Source organism: Acomys russatus, chromosome 3 (genome assembly GCF_903995435.1).
Source record: "Acomys russatus chromosome 3, mAcoRus1.1, whole genome shotgun sequence".
Taxonomy (NCBI): Eukaryota; Metazoa; Chordata; class Mammalia; order Rodentia; family Muridae; genus Acomys; species Acomys russatus.
Window position 1 is genome coordinate 10,052,118 of NC_067139.1, and position 12,332 is coordinate 10,064,449.

The 12,332-nt window shown below is 44.0% G+C and overlaps 1 non-coding gene across 1 annotated transcript; it reads right to left on the reverse strand.

The window, feature by feature from the left end:
- Positions 1–6,144: 6,144 nt before the first annotated feature.
- On the reverse strand, positions 6,145–6,307 carry LOC127187290 (U1 spliceosomal RNA). Its single transcript, XR_007830445.1, has one exon. It is a non-coding gene; the product is annotated as a U1 spliceosomal RNA (small nuclear RNA).
- Positions 6,308–12,332: the final 6,025 nt, after the last annotated feature.

Sequence of the window (12,332 nt, forward strand, 5' to 3'; positions counted from 1 at the left end):
AGTATAGTAACATTTTTATGTAGCTACTAATTTCTTTTATGTGCTGGGATAGAACCCAGGGCACTGCAATCTATCACCAAGCTTTATCTCCAGCAGTATCATAGCTTTTGTGTTGAAGTATTTACAGGTGAAATTATAGGTCTTTTTTTTTCTCCAAGACAGGGTTTTTCTGTGTAGTCCTGCCTGTCCTGGAACTTACTCTGTAGACCAGGCAGGATGTGATAAGGACCATGGAGTCAGCAATGTGTGGAGTCAGCAACAGCAATCTATCTTGAGACTGGGAACATCTGTCTGTCCTTGGCTAATAGGTGGTCCCTCTGTTTTGGTGGTTTTTCCCAGAACTGAGGGCCTGTGTGTGTTAAGATGGAAGAAAAGCCTAAGATGGAATCAGTCTGCTAGTCCTTTCACATACAATCTAACCTAAGTCTCTGAGACTTAATTGCTTAATAAGCTCACCCTTTCTTGTTCTTTCTGAGCTCTGGGCTGGCTGGTTCAACTCAGCTGTTCTGGCTCTAACGCCTCTCCCAGCTGACTTATTCTATCTGGCTTCTCTCTCAGCCCCTGAATTACTGTTTGGCCTCAAACTAACTCCAGCAATCTGCTCTAATCTTCTGGTTCCTTCTCATTCTCTGACTCGTTCAGTCTTCAGAGTTCTCTCTGCAATCTGTCTCTCTATTACTGTCCTGGTAAACCTGCCTCATGTCTCTCTGCATTGTCCTTTAAGTAGCTTTCCTTTCCTCTCTGTTCACATGAGAGATAGGCGTGTCCTAATCAGTCAAATCTTTCTCTAATTCATCACTTTTTCTGCCACTCACTTTCAAACATGGGTGCTTCCCTCTACAAACTAACTTCACCTTTGTTTGGGATTAAAGGCATGCACCACCACACCTGGGCCTAAGCTTTTCTTTACCTGATACTCCCTCTATACCAGGATGACCTTGGACTCAGATCTGCTTGCCTCTGTCTCCTGGATTAAAGGCGTGTTTGTATTCTAGCCAGATCACACAGACCTAGAAGGTCTTTTGGATATGATCTCTTGCCAGAGCAGCCATGTTCTGAATTTCAATTCCTCTACAGAGATATGAACAAGCAGTTGCCATGTGCTCCTGCTCCCAGGGAACCACCTGCCACCTTGATTCCTGATGTCCCATCAAACTGAGCCAAAAATGATTTATTTGTTGTTGTTATTTCTTCTGAGACAAGGCCTCTCTATTCAGTTCTCTGACTGACCTGGAACTCACTAGATAGACCAGGCTGTCCTCAAACATGCCATGATCCTCCTGCCTCTGCCCTCCAATGTCTAAAATCCCAGTCATGTGCAGTTCCCCCACTGCATCTGTGGAACGGCTTGGGGAGTTGGTATCCTAGCAACCACGCATCATCTAGCCATTGGTTATTTGGAACGTGTCAGTCAGCACTCTGCCACAGACATGGCTGTGTGCTTTGCACCATGCAGTGCAGCCTGGTACTTTCCATCTCATTCGTGAGCTGCTCTCGATCATCTTAAGCTTCTCTTGCTATCTGTATTACTGACCTTTCTCATCGCTGCAACAGAATACCCCAACAAAGCAATCTAAGGGAAGTAGAGTTCATTTCCCTTTCAGTTGGGAGGCATACAGTCCACTGTGGCAGGGAAGGTACCATGGCAGGTGCAGGAAACAGCTGATCACATTGCATTCAAAATCCGGAAGCAGGGAGCTATCAATGCCTGTGTCCAGCTTGCTTTCTCCTTTTCACCCCTGGAATGGTTCCACCCGCCTTTACAGTGATTCTTCCTACCTCACTTAACCTAATGTGGATAATTCCTCACTGACAAGTTTCCATGCTACTCATGGGTTATAAATCCCATCAAGGGGCTGGAGAGATGACTCAGCAGTTAAAAGCACTGGCTGTTCTTCCAGAGGACCCATGTTCAATTCCCAGCACCCACGTGGCAGCTCACAACTGTCTGTAACTCTAAATCCTATGGCTCTGACACCCTCATGGCAATGCATATAAAATAAAATTTAAATTAAGAAATTAAAGAGCCGGGCGTGGTGGCGCACGCCTTTAATCCCAGCACTCGGGAGGCAGAGGCAGGCGGATCACTGTGAGTTCGAAGCCAGCCTGGTCTACAAAATGAGTCCAGGATGGCCAAGGCTACACAGAGAAACCTCGTTTCGAAAAACCAAAAAAAAAAAAAAAAAGAAATTAAAAAAATAATAAATCTCATCAAGTTGACAACAAGTATTAACTATCACAATATCCAACACTCTGGGGTTATTAACCATAGCAGTCCCCTGAGGCATGTGCTCCAAACACCAATTCCTATTGGAACAAATGAAAAGCAAGGGCAGGACCTCAAGTTATTGCAATACCCAGGACTCAATATTTGTCTGAATATATAAAGTATGGGGGTTTTTTTGCATGTGTAAAAACAGCTTCCTGTTAATGGTATGATGCCTTGGATCTCGGTTTTAGAATATTTTAGGATAAATACCCCAGAGCAAACTCTGCAATTGAAGGCATCAATAGGCAACTTGATCCAATACAGAGTTCTGAAATATCAAAATTTGGCCCCTAAACCAGCAAAGTCACATGAGTATGGTAGTTCATGTTTGTAATCCCAGCTCTTAACAGTCTGAGGCAGAAGGATTGCTACAAGCTCCAGGCCAACCTTGGTTACAGAGTTGGACCCTTTCTTTCAGCAAAAAGAATGAACATGGTGCCTTATACCTGTAATCACAGCACTTGGGAGATAGAGACAGAAGGATCAAGGTTTGGAGGCCAGCATAGCTTCATGACATTCTCAAGTCATCCAATAGAAAATAGGCACTTTACATGGCTCCGTGGGAAAAGGCATTTGCCTCCCAAGCCTCAAGACCTGAGTTTGATCCTCAGAACCCACGTAAAGGTAGAAGGAGAGACCCAATATCACAAAGTTGTCCTCCATGGTATGCATGCATATGTCTGTACACACACATACACACACACACACAGGAGTACATATACCTACAATAATAAATAAAATTAAAATTTTATACATAGGCACTTCTCAGAAAAGGATGGGGAAATGGTCCTTAACTTTGTTGAGTAAAAACCACCTTTTCTCAGTCAGAGATATGCAAATTAAAACAGAACTGTGTCTCACTTAGCATATCAGCACCAATACAAATTCTTGACACCATACAAACTGACAGCCAGATATCTAAAATGTCTCACATTTTCCCTGGCCTTGTGCCCAAGGTCACATTAGCTTTACAGAAACAGCCATGAGATTTTTATGGATATAATTAATGTCTCTAATCAGTAAGTTGCTTTTAATCAACAGGAAGATTATTCTCATGGTCCTGATTTAATCAGTAGGATGCCTGTCAACAGTCTAGGACTTTTCTGAGGCCAGAGTCATTCTTTTATTGGCCTTGAAGAAGCAAGCCAGAGTAGGCAGGTGATCCCCACCCAGAAAGGCAAAAACCAGCAGTTTGATTCTGTTAAGAGATGCCAAGCTCCTTGGAAGGGGTCACATATGAAGACTCAGGAGCCAGATGCTGTGGTGAAAACCTATTAGCTCAGAGAGACAGAGAAAGCACCCAGCTGACCTTCCTACTCAGCTCACATCCCAGAGGTAAAAACCAAGAGCCCTTTCTTCTTCTCCTCACTGTTTTAAATATCCTTGTCTTGGGGCTGGAGAGATGGCTCAGAGGTTAAGAGCACTAGCTGCTCTTCCAAAGGTCCTCAGTTCAATTCCCAGCAACCACATGGTGGCTCACAACCATCTATAATGAGATTGGATGCCCTCTTCTGCTTACAGGCACACATGCAGGCAGAATACTGTATATGTAAGAAATAAATCTTAAAAAGGGGGGGAAATCCTTTTAATGTTCCTCCTTAATCCCTGTCAGTTGCATTCTTGCTCTGCCTCTTGACCTAGAGTTAACTTTATTCAATGCTGTGTATGGAAAGTTCTTGGATTAAAGGTGTGTGCTAGAGCTGAGCCACTGCACAACTAGAAACAGGTTTTTACAGTCCACTATTACGGAGTTCACAATAGGATTAAATATCCTGCAACAGCTTCCTAAATCCCTGAGGGAATGTGAGCTTTTCTCTAAATGCCAGAATTTGGGGAAAGGAGTTTCTTGGGACCTGACAGTCCTGTTTATTGTTTTGTTGGTAAAGTTGTCAAGTCCGAGTCTCGTTGCATAATTCAGAGCCGGATCACATACTTACTGTGTAGCCCATCCTATCCTTCTGCCTCAGTTCCTTGAGTACTTGGATTATGGATATAAACCATCATACCTGGCTTGTTATAGTATTGTTTATATTAGTTAAATAATGAAATAGCCTAGTGACACATAAGAGAGGGATTAAATAAATTATGGTATGTCTGTGCAATGAAATATTACAGAGTCATAAAAAAAGAATTGAGATAGCTGAGATAGAGAAATTTCTGAGGTATTAAATGGAAAGAACACGATGAAAGCCATATGTAGTAGTACACTCCTGTTATCCCAGGTTATCAAGGTCATGTTCAGCTAAATCTTGTGTATTTTACATGCATGTATGTGTCTGGTGCTAAGAAAATAATAGTTTCCCTAAATAATTCTCAGGTCATTGCCCTAAAGACATCATTCCTACATCTTCTTGGATCCAGGGCCTGGAAGAGTCAGAAAAGGGTGTCAGATCCTCTGGAACTAGAGCTACAGATGGTTGAGAGCCACCATGTGGATGTGTTATGCCCAGAACAGGAAATCCTCAAGGCTGGGTGGTGGCAGCACATGCTTTTAATCCCAGCACTTTGTAGGCAGAGGCAGGAGAATTTCCATGAGTTGAGGCCATCCTGAACTACAGAGCTAGTTCCAGGATAGTCAGAGCTGCTGTTACACAGAGAAACCCTGTCTCAAAACAAAAACAAAAACAAAAACAAAAAAAGCAAAAACAAAAACAAAAGAAAAAAGAAAGAAAAGAAAAAGAAATCCTCAAAGACCACCAGGAGTCCAAAGTTGTATGCAAAAGCAAAGAGCTTTTATTCAAGCCGGAGTTCGAGGGCCTTTGAACATTACTGACACAGTGGATCAGTAGGGAGAGCCCTGAGCTGTCGTTAGGCAGAGTTTTTAATAGCAGTTACAGCAAGAGAGGAAATGATCATAAAAGCTTAAGTAATCTGTCAAGAACATCTGGGGATGGTAGGTACTTTCCCTGCTGTCCCTGATTAGCTCAGGCCTAGGATGGTTTCTTTTCCTGGAACAGTTTAAGGTTTTTCCAATAACTGGGATTAGGACAGGCCTAAGATGGAGTCTAGTGACATCATGAAGTCACCATGGCTTGGGTTCCACAGATGCTGGGACTCACACGTGGATTCACTGCAAGAGCAACAAGTGCTCTTAACCACTGAGCCTTCATCCTTGATTTTGTTGTTGTTGTTGTTTTGTTTGGTTTGGTTTGGTGAGTGGTTGGGTAGATGGGGGGGGTTGTTTTGTTGTCTTGAGACAGGGTCTCATTATATACCCCTGGCTGACCTGGAACTCACTATGTAGATTAGGCTGGCCTCAAACTCACAGAATCTGCCTGCCTCTGCCCCTCATACTGGGATTATAGGCGTGTGCTACTATGTCCAGCTTTGATGTCGTTTTAAACAGAAGAAAAAGGGAAAAAATGTTTTCAGCTTATAAAATAGTTCTTTCTAAAACAGTATGTAGTGTGATATTTTAATTCGTTTACAGGAAATACTGTTTAATCTGAGTCCAGAACAAAGACCAGCATGGCGCAGGCTGGAAATACTCGCCCTTCAGCTCACTACGGCCCCGCCCACATTGTAAAGCTCCCCACCCGCAATGGTGCCAAAACCGAGTTCCAAGTGGCACCTACCCCCTCCTAAATGACCACCAGGCAATTGAACCAGAATTTTATGGCGGGGGGGGGGGGGGAGGGGGACAAACAGCTCTTGCCTGACATAACACCTTCCCTTTGCCCAGAACTGTAAGAATCATCCATCTTGGGTCTCGCCTGCGACTTCCCTGGCCCAGTGGCCTGGGATGGTGAACCTGGGATGGTGAACCTGGGATGGTGCGAGCTGTACCAACAAACCTGAGCTTGTTTGCCACTAATTCGGTCTGCCCTGAGCCTCTTAAATACATATGAGCATTTGTATGTATTTACTTTTTTTCGGAGGGGAGAGCCCAAACGCAGTTCCCTACTATTACAGATGTGTAGTCAAGCTCTTTGCATTTGGGGAAATCTCGGGGCTCAGCACATCCACTGTACAAAGGATGAGCCTCGCCCCGGGAAAATTACCTTTATGATCACGGCATGTCCCCTACTAGGTAAGTACAAACATCATCAACATCAACAAGAGAAATCGCAGGCTGTGAGATGGGTCGGCGGCGGGTAAGTGTGTGTGTGAGAAGCTTGAGCTCCAGCCCCAGAGGCCACATAAAAGTAAAAAGAGAAAGTATCTCACGAAGCTGTGGTCTCACCTCCCCGTGCACACATGCCCCCCACTCCAGGGAATGATAAATAAACCATCTTAAGAGGCCAAATCAGAAAATAATGGAACTAGGAAAGGATTGGGAGCAGATGGGCAGGTGCGGCGAGGGGAGGGTAAAAACCAAAATGAGGCTTCCGAGACTGTAGTTAACTTAATAAGCAATAGGGCCTGCAAGGTCAGCTCCTAAAGGCACGCACTGCCCAGCCCGGTAACCTGAATTCAGCCCCTAGGATCCACAGAATAGAAGGAAAGAACTGACCCCTAAAGTATATGTGCGCTATGGCCCACAGATTTCTTCCCTACCCCACCCCATACACACAAATCAATAAAAGTGTGTCACTGATAGATTGAGTGCAATGTGTTGATGTATTTAGGAAGAAATGTAATGATATATATATTTTTTTAATATTAAAAAGGAGAAAAGAAAATTTCACTTGTTTCCTAGGTTGTTATCCCAAATCCCAAGCTGTAAAGAGCAAACCTACAGAATTCTTCAAATAGCTTGTTTGGATTCAGTTTCAAAATGTCCGTGATCAGAGGATAGAGAGACCGCTCAGCAGGTGAGCGCTCACACTGCTCCTTCAGAGGGTCTCAGCTCCCCGCACCCACGCCAGGCCGCTCACAGCCTGCACTCACACGTGTACACACACACACACACACACACACACACACACACACACACACACACACACACGTGGCTGGTTTTGGTGGTTGTTTTGACATTGGCCTCATTACTTAGAACTTGCTATGTAGAATAGACTGGCCTGAAACTAACATATAATTGCCTGATTCTGCCTCCTGAGCACCTGGGTTAAAGGGGTACACTACTGAGCCTGTTTAAAAAAAAAAAAAAAGATAAAAATCTTTTTAAAATGTTCATAAATTTATTCACAATAATTTAATAACTTGGTCACAATAATTTCCCCTTTCTCTCAAGGTAACAATGCTATCTAAATTAAAAGCAGGTCTTGAATTTGAAAGACTCCTCCATTTTAGTCTGTATTTTTTTCTCATCTGTTGACCAAACTTGACTTGTTTTATAGCTAGGCTACATTCTTTAAAAAAAAAGGGGGGGGGGCAGGGGGCTATGCAGTGTCTCCTCACTATGTAGTCCAGGCTGGCTTTGAGTTCCTATGCAGCTCATTTTGTCTTCCTGCTTCTGTATCCCAGGTACCAGGATTTCAGACATGTACCACCACAACCAGCTTGCTCTTTAGAAGTTTAATACCAAAGATGAATGTCTTCTATCTCCTTGAGGACTGTGGGAAACCAAACAGACTGGCTGGATTGGAAGGGCTGGATGGAAGCCACCTAGGCTTCTTTCTTGTCTACTTCCAAACAGAATAAGGCCTGGTAGTTTTGTTTTGTTTTGTTTTGTTTTTGATGTGTTTTTGTTTTGTTTTGTTTTTGCTTGAGAAAGATAACATTTCTCTAGTATCAATATTTAACATGAAGTCGTGTCTCGTTTTCCCCTTGTTCATAAAGCCAACAGGTTCTGAGTAACGTCCCTGTGCCAGGTACTGAGGCTGCACATTGGGAAGACAACTCCGCTGGCCTCTGTGGCTATACCAAGGGTCACCCTCCTGGGAAATGGAACAGTCAACGGTGGCTCCTGTTGGCACAGCAGGGATAGTTAACTTTAACTGTCTGCTTGGCACAACTTCGAATCTCCTGGGGAGAGAGTTTCAAAGAGGGATTCGCTCCATCAGGACGGCTGTGGGCTTGTCTGTGGCTGTTTGCCTTGGCTGCTTTGTTGCTGTAAGACTCAGGTTGGAAGTGGGTCCCTGCGTCTGCGGACTGGACTGTGTAGGAGCAGAGATAATACACACCAGGCACTCTCGTGTTTATTTCTCTCTGCTCTTGACTGTGGATGTGGTGACTAGCTGCCTCAAGCTTCCATCTTGACATCTCTGCTGGGACAGACTGCAACCTGGAATTGGGAGCTAAAATAAACCCTTTTCCCCTTAAGTCCATGTTTGTCTGAGTGTTTAGCACATCAACAGAAATGCATTGAGGACAATGGCTGTTCTGGAAAGAATAGGAAGAGGGTGTGTGAGTTACTTTTCTCACAACACCTGACAAAAGTGGCTTAAGGAAGGGATGGTTTGACTGGAGGGGTGATGTTGTGGTCCTTCAAGGAGGGAAGGCACAGTGGCAGGCGCAGCCGCAGCCTTTGTGTGCCAGCAGGCCCGTGAGGAAGTGGTTTTGTTTTGCTCATGGTCAGGAAGCCAGAGAGATGAATGCTGGCGTCTAGCTCTCTTGTTCCTTTGTACTTTTTCAGTCAGTCCGGGACTCCAGCCAGAGAATGGTGCCACCCACACTCAAGGTGAGTCACCTCAGAGAACCACTCAGGTGATTCTAAATCGAGTGAAGCTGACCTTGAAAACAAACTGCCACAGGGCACAATGGAGAATTCAGGAGGGGAGGAGCCTAGCCAGCCTTAGAATCAAGAAAACTCTTCTAGATGCAGTGACATGTGAACCGTGGTGTGTGAGGCAGCTGGACAGGCAAGGGCCAGATGATCAGCGACAGGTGGGAAGGGCTAAGCAGATTTGCAAGAGGCAGAGGAGACAAGACAGCATCTTATTGCTCTGAGTCCCAGCGTCCCACACAGCATCCAACATGCAGTCGACTGATTTAGATATTACACGGAATAAGGCTAATTGGGACCCTCCTCTGATGGTATCACACTACATAACCTTGCACAAATCACTTTGCTGTCCTTACTGTGAAGGTGAATAATTTGGGGAGATTTGACGAGGTATCCAGGGCTTACCTGTGGGGACCACTGACAGGAAGGGCTGTAAAGCAGTCTAGCCAGGGCAGCATGGCATCTTGAAAACAAGCATCCTTTTTTTTTTTTCTTTCCTGAGACAGGGTCTCACTATATACCTCTGGCTATTCCGGATCAGGCTGCCCTTAAACTCACTACGCCAAGCTCAAAAGAAAGCATCTTTATTTTTTTCCTTTTTTAAATTTTTCTTTATTTGTCGAGACAAGGTTTCTCACAGAGAACTCACAGAGTTCCACCTGCCTCTGCCTCCCAAGTGCTAGGATTAAAGGTGTAGGCCACCACCGCCTGATAAAAGAAAGCATCTTAAGAACTAAGCTTTGAGCCAGGCTTGGTGGTGGTTCTCAGAACTCAGGGAGGCAGAAGCAGGCAGATCTCTGTGAGTTCAAGGCTAGCCTGGTATACAAAGTGAGTCCAAGACAGTTAGGACTACATAAGAAACCCTGTCTTGGAAAACAAAGAACAAAACCAAGAACTAAGCTTTGATTAAACAATATGACCTGGCCTGTTGGTTCAGGCTTTTAGTTCTAGCTACATGGGTGGCTGATGGAGGAGGACTGCAAGTTCAAGAGTAGCCTGGGCTACAGAATGATTTCAAGGCTAACCCAGGCAACTTAGTGAGACCCTGTCTCCAAAACCAAAAAGAGGGCTGCGGATATTACTTAGTGATAAAATATTTACCTAGCGTATACCAGGTCCTGCTTTCAATCCCCTGCCAAAAAAAAAAAAAAAAAAAAAAAAAAAAAAAAATATATATATATATATATATATATATATATATATATATATATATATATATATATATATATATATATAAAATATATAAGTAAATACATCCAGCTGGGCGGTGGTGGCTCCCGCCTTTAATCCCAGCACTTGGGAGGCAGAGGCAGACGGATCGCTGTGAGTCTGAGGCCATCCTGGTCTACAGAGTGAGTTCCAGGACAGCCAAGGTTATACAGAGAAACCCTGTCTCAAAAAAACAAAATAAATAAATAAATAAATAAATAAATCCATTCCTTTATCAGTAAGGACCTGCTGTTGGACTTCCTTAAGGAAGACTGAATGGTCCTACAGGCCCAGGAGTCTCATGGAAGTGGGTCAAGAATAGAGCAGCACATGAACCTGGAGAGTCAGGAGACTCTTCAATACTGTGGGTTCAGCCCAAACACTGAAAAATAAAATCCAGTACCAACAAGGGAAAATTTCTGAGTATGTTGAAATGATGCTAGAAAGGAGCCAGTGGATGGGAAGAGGTGGAGGGTGTCCAGGGAAAGGCAAATAACCTACAAGGAAAGCATGGGCTGAAAACGGGGAATCAGAAGAGGTATTCCCAGGCATGTATCATCTACACAGGATGGATTATTTTTAGCATGCGTGCACACACACCATATGACAAAATTATTTTCAGAAATAAGTGTGAAATGAAGCAGGGAATAAAATTCTAGGCAGTAAATGCAGAAAGAAAAAAAAATATTCTGTTCTTAGTGTCTCCATGGCCCTCACCAGATGATGTCCTGGTATGCTACAATGGGATGCTGCCAGCAAGAAAAAACAAGATGCATCCTCTTGACCTTGGGCTAGCAACTGATGGACTCAGAGGTCAACTATACCAGGAAACCTAGCATCTGTCTATGGAGGAGGAGTGCTCTCTTATTTCAAGACCGACTGTTGCTATGTAGCCCAGACTGGCCACAAGTTCACAGACCCCTGCTCCCACCTCCTGAGTGTTGGAATTACAGGCAGGTGCCACCACGTCAAGCAGGAGTTCTATGCCAGCACCACTTTTCCCACAAAGCTATCCATTTAACCCCTCTAAGAAAGCTGCCACCAGCAAGAATAGACACAGGCGATGCAGCTCCTCAGCTCCCAGATCCACAAGCGTATAACTTTCTATTCTTTATAAACTGTCCAGTGTTGAGTCTCTTCTCATAGCAACAGAAAATAGACTAAGATATTTGGTTGTTCAGGCAAAATTGCAAAAATCTGCTTATTGAACTGGCTGCATGACTGTCAAACTAGGAAATGACGCAGCTTCTAAAGCTATGGGTCTCAACCCCAAAATGGAGATCGCACTACTGAAGTTGAGAGTGTCATAAAAGTTGGTAATGGAAAAAGGTTTCTGAGTGCACAATAACCAAAAACTAATTTAAAATCAAGGACATTGTGAATCTCAGTGCTTGCGGCAGCTCTGACCCATGGCGAATTGTGTGGTCCCGTTAACCTTGGTTGCGCACTAGCTGCTTTTCTGCTGCCGTGATGAAACGCTACGGCCAAATGAGATTTATACAGAAAGCTCACTTTCACGTGCTGCTCCAGAGGACACACCATTGTGGAGGGTAGGCATGGCGGCACGAGCAGTAAACCGAGCTGTCACACCTCAACTACATGTACAGGAAGCAGAGAGAATGTACTGGAGACAGGATGAAGCTATAAACCCTGAAAGCCCACCCCCCCAGTGACAAACTCCTCCAGCAAGGCATCTCTTGTAAAGGTTTCGTACCCCCTCCCCAAACAGTACAAGAGCAAGTGTTCAAACACCCGAGCCCATGGGGGCATTTCTCATTTAAACCGCCACAGTTCTAAACATATGACATGTGCTCTTCGCACCATGTGTGCCATTGTGTTATATGACACCAAGGAATTCTGCTTCAAACCCCTCAGTGCAGATATAAGACTATTGTCTGTTATGATCCTGGGCTTTTCTTGTTTTATTTATACACAGTTTTTGCTCTTATAAAAACATAATATTTTTATTGTGTAAATGTTTTTAATAGTTTTCTACCATCATTCTTCAGCATGTATCACATTAGTACACCTTTGGACTGGATTGTGTTAGAATGTATGATTTTTTAAAAAACTATTATTAATTTTCTGTGTGTGTGTGTGTGTGTGTGTGTGTGTGTGCACATTCATGCATGTAGATGTCAGAGGACAACTTGTAGCTCTGTTTCTCCCCTTATGCTTTTACCTGGTCCTAGGAATCAAACAGGCAGCCAGCCTCAAGCAGCAAGCACTTTCCCCTCTGAGCCATCTCCTTAGCCATAATGCTTCAGTTTTGAAACTGCTGACTGAGTT